The sequence below is a fragment of the Bombina bombina genome, chromosome 1 (assembly GCF_027579735.1).
Source record: "Bombina bombina isolate aBomBom1 chromosome 1, aBomBom1.pri, whole genome shotgun sequence".
Classification (NCBI taxonomy): Eukaryota; Metazoa; Chordata; class Amphibia; order Anura; family Bombinatoridae; genus Bombina; species Bombina bombina.
The window spans coordinates 210,754,609-210,760,410 of record NC_069499.1 but is presented as its reverse complement, the minus strand read 5'-3'; positions in this window follow the sequence as shown (position 1 = coordinate 210,760,410).

The following is a 5,802-nucleotide window of genomic DNA, read 5'->3' as shown; positions in this document are numbered from 1 at the left end:
TACATTTTTTGCAACAAGTTTAAATAAGCTACATTAAGTAAACAAGATATTAACTAGTCCGTGTACATTAAAACGGATTGTCAGCTCAATTATAAGCGTATCATCTGTCAATATCCATTTGTATTTTATTTTATTGTAGCACTCTGTTATATCTAGTGCTGGCACTAAAGTACATATATTTTTTATTATAACTACATTTTTTACTTTTATTAAATTGATTTTATTGTTAATTTTTTAAATCTTCATTCTTTTTTCTAATTATACTTACACTTATACATATTATTATTATTCTCTGTCCCTCATTTAATAATACTATATTAAGGATTTATGAGTTTTATCATACCGGATAGTTGATCTATCCATGTTACAACACATAGCTAGTTGTAGATACAACTTTTTAGCTCATTAGCATTGTCTAAACTAGTTCTACATTTACATCGCCCTAAGCTTTCAGTAGCGCTACCCATCCCCCCCTTTTTTCCTTGCAACATTTCTTTGTCAATTTGGAGATTTGCCAATGTTTTCTGGGTTAGCATTATAGAGCCAGAGAGTGTCAGCATCTTTTACAAAACCTCTTTTTTTAGTTGAACAGTGCTTTGTAGAAAGGTGTCAGTGGGAAGAATAAGTAAGTGCACACACACCAATCCCCATGCAGCATTGTCTAGTGCATGGTGAGAGGGAACTTGTTCCTAGCAAAAAAGTGACATGTGCTGCTGTGGCTGATGTATAGTGTAATGCTGACACTTCACACATTAATGTAAGGTTTATTTTTATAGTTTTTGTTTTCTCTCTGTCTCAGATTTTACAGCCTCCCATAGTAGTTCTGCTGTTCCAGTCAGTAAACTTATATTTGTCTGCACCTCCTCAGTCTTTACCTTGCTTTGCTACTGTTGGCTGGCCTAAATCTCTTTAACCAGCTAACCTCACACCAGAATCACATTCAAAAAATATTAAATGAATCCACAGTGGAGGAATTTATATATTTATTTACTTATTAGTTCTGCTTAGGTCCAGTTTCACATATTGCAATTTTTTTTAAAAATGATTATGATGATTCACTGCTGGGCTAATAATTTTTTTTAAAAATTGATTTAGTTGTTTTTTGGGATGTTGGGGTGGAGAGTAAAATTGCATAGGGGGGGGGGGGCAAGAAAATTTTCGCCCAGGGTCCAGTCAATATTAAAGACGGCCCTGGTCAAAATATTCATAAATTAACATAAACACATATATAACCTATGCATCTAAGAACGAGCCTCTCTGGCTTTATACACACTTCCAATGCACTATAATGAGAGCACCTGAGCAACTGTGTGGGGTGGGGTGCTAGAAACCATGAAGTCTTCCTTTAAATACAAATGTTTCTGCACACCTCACAAAATCATTTTATTCATATTACTTCTTAGGGGTGCAAGCAACCAACCAAATAATTACACAAAATAGAATATTGCAGCACATCCCCTTATATATTATCAAAACATTTTAAATATTACAAAATAAAAAAAAAGAATTCACCTAAGCTCATATTTTGCTTAAGCCAGTCTCCAACTTACACGTTGTCCCAAAGTTGACTGGTCCTAACACTGCAATGTAATGCCTTTCTGGGCTGGAACATTCCTGCTGTAACTATATATTTCCTGATTTTAACTTTACTAACTTTCCATTTTTTATTTTATATTTATTAGCTGCTACCTTCATCGCAGCTACTTCAGCTACAAGTACTCAACTTATCTGAAAGCAACCTATTGTTGCATTGTGCTAGTATAATATCACCCTCTAATTCAGCAATGTATATTTCTAATTTTAAATTACACTTAACGCCAATCTTCTACTTTCTTATGTTGTTCCCTATATGCTGTACACATTATCCATAGCCTCCATGCAGTGGGCTATTCTTTTCCTCTCTCAACAGGCACTTCCTCTAATGTTTTAACTGCATCAACAAGATTAGCTTCTGTAAGAGTCAAGTCCCATTGTTCACACAACCACGCTCCTTTAGCTACCTCATGTTCCACATCAGTATAAGGTAAATCCAGGGCCGGCCCTAGCCATTGCGGGCCCCAAGGCAGGATGACAAAATGGGGTCCCCATTATCCCTGCCCCCAACCCCACCCAATCTCCGCCCCCAACCCTGTCCAATCTCCGCCCCAACCCTGCCCAATCTCTGCCCCAACCCTGTCCAATCTCTGCCCCAACCCCGCCAAATCTCTGCCCCAAGTCCGCCCAATCTCCGCCCCAACCCCGCCCCACAGCTTTTAAAGTAAAAAAAAAAAAAGAAGAAAAATAATTTAAGGTAATGCACAACATTATATATATATATGTGTGTTTTTTATATATATAAAAAACATATAAATCCACTAATGTGGAGCACTATAACATTGTATGTATTGCAATATACCATTTGTACTATTGGAACAACTGTTTGTGTATATAATGAAGTATTATGCAGACAATTAGGAGCAGTTTAGTTGAACTGGGCCTTATTTTTATGTGTTTTCTTATGATAACAAGAACATTACAGAGACGCCAGGTCCGGCCCTAGCAAGTGCAGGTCCCTAGGTAGATTGACAGCGCGGGGCCTCTACCCAGAACAAACAATACTTAAAAGAATTGGGGCAATGCACTGTACCACACAAACACCCAGATATAATACACACAGAGATACTTATATACAAATACATCCACACACTCAGACACATACACAGGTACACAAATATATACATACAAAGATGTACATACACACAGCCCCCCCACACACACACAGCTCACACACACACACATAGCCCCCCCCACACACACACACCCACACACATTCCACACACACACACACACACACACACACAGCCCACATACACACACACACACACAGCCCACACACACACAGCCCACACATACACAGCCCACACACACAGCCCCCCCCACACACACACAGCCCCCCAAACACACACAGCCCACACACGCACACACAGCCCACACACGCACACACAGCCCACACACACACACACAGCCCACAGTCCACACACACACACAGCCCACACACACACAGCCCCCCCCCCCCACACACACACAGGCCACACAACACACAGCCCACACACACACACACACACACACAGCCCCCACACACACAACCCAAACACACAGACACACCCCACACACACTCAGCCCACACACACACACATACAGCCCAAACACACACACACACACAGCCCCCCACACAGAGACCCCACACACACACAGAGACCCCCCACACACAGCCCCCCCCACACACACACACAGTCCCCACACACACACAGCCCACACACACACACACAGACCACACACACAGCCCCCCACACACAACCCACACACACACTGTAATGTCCTTACATAGCAAATATTAACTCTTTATATGAATGATGCACTTGCAACTTCTAAATGTAAACTGGTACTTTATTTACTGGATTATACAACAAGGTGGCTCCTGTAGATTTGCACACAGTAATATGGATAGATACACATATATAGTCTTTTATAATGAATGGCTGCTGCACTCCTTATATTAACATTTCTGTACACTGTGTATGCAGCACTATAGTAATCTCAATATTAGGTAGTATGCAAGATGACAAGGGAACTACCTGACCAGCTGTATAAAGTCTGTTCTGTAGCCAGTAATCCAGAGTAATTTATAACTGTATAACTGTTAACTGTATAACTGCAATATACTTATAACTGTAATGTGTAACAGACAGTTCTTACTCTTCTGACTAGCTGATGCTGTATCCTGCTGAGGTGATCTGTAGCTGACATTATATTTATTAGTAGCAGCACTTGTCAGGACCGGAGGTTCAGTCCTTGTTACTTGTACTTTATAACTGCATCACAAACTGTCACAAGATGGCTGAACTGTTCTGATTCTAAACACAGCTCACTTGATAATGTCATCTTTGTATGGAAGCCTCAATGTGCCATCTAACCAAACCAGGAAGTAAGCACAACACTACACACACACACAGCCCACACACACACAGCCCACACACATACAGGACACACACACACAGCCAGCCCACACACACACAGCCAGCCCACCACACACAGTCCACACACACACACACACACAGTCCACACTCACACACACACAGCCCACACTCACACACACAGCCCACACACACACACAGCACACACACAGCCCACACACACACACACACACAGCCACACACACAGCCCACACACACAGATCCCCCACACACACACAGCCCACACACACAAACAGCCCCCCACACACACACACAGCCCACACACACAGCCCCCCACACACACACACAGCCTGCACACACACACAGCCCCCACACACAGCCAGCCGACACACAAACAGCCAGCCCACACACACAGCCCACACACACACAGCCCAAACACACACAGCCCACACACACAGCACACGCACACCCCACACACACAGCCCTCACACACACACAGCCCACACACACAAACACACACAGCCCACACACACACGCACAGCCCACACAGCCAATAACACACAGCCCACACAGCCAATAACACACAGCCCCCCCACACACACAGCCAATAACACACAGCCCACACACACACAGCCCACACACACACAGCCCCCCCACACACACAGCCCACACACAGCCAGCTTACACACACACAGCCCACACACAGCTAGCCCACACACACATACAGCCCACACATACACAGCTCACACCTACACAGCCCACACCTACACAGCCCACACCTACACAGCCCACACCTACACAGCCCACACACACACACAGCCCACAGATACAGCCCACACACACACACAACATACACACAGCCCACACACACAGCTCACACATACACACAGCCCCCCTGCAATAAATTAAATGATGCCTTCAGCAATAAAATGAAGCCCACAGCAATAAAATGAAGCCCCCAGATCACTGTAATAAAATGATGCTCCCAGCCCCACTGCAAAAAATGACGCCCCCAGCAATAAAATGAAGCCCCCCTGCAATAAAATTATGCCCAGTCCCCCTGTAATAAAATAATGCAGCCCACACACACAGCCCACACATTGCCGACACTATAATAAACATATTAACTCCTAATCTGCTGCCCCCAACATCGTCGACACCTACATTATGTTTATTAACCCCTAATCTCCCACCCCCAATGTCGCCGCCACCTACCTACATTTATTAACCCCTAATCTGCTGCCCCTAACGCCGCTGCCACTATACTAAAGTTATTAACCCTTAAACCTAATTCTAACCCTAACCCTAACACCCACTAACTTAAATACAGTGGGGCAAAAAAGTATTTAGTCAGCCACCAATTGTGCAAGTTCTCCCACTTAAGAAGATGAGAGAGGCCTGTAATTGTCCTCATAGGTATACCTCAACTATGAGAGACACAATGTGGAAACAAATCCAGACAATCACATTGTCTGATTTGGAAAGAATTTATTTGCAAATTATGGTGGAAAATAAGTATTTGGTCAATATCAAAAGTTCATCTCAATACTTTGTTATATATCCTTTGTTGGCAATGACAGAGGTCAAATGTTTTCAGTAAATCTTCACAAGGTTGTCACACACTGTTGCTGGTATCTTGGACCTTTACTGCATGCAGATCTCCTCTAGAGCAGTGATGTTTTGGGGCTGTCACTGGGCAACACGGACTTTCAACTCCCTCCAAAGGTTTTCTATGGGGTTGAGATCTGGAGACTGGCTAGGCCACTCCAGGACCTTGAAATGCTTCTTAAAAAGCCATGCCTTCATTGCCCGGGTGGTGTGTTTGGGATCATTGTCATGCTGAAAGACC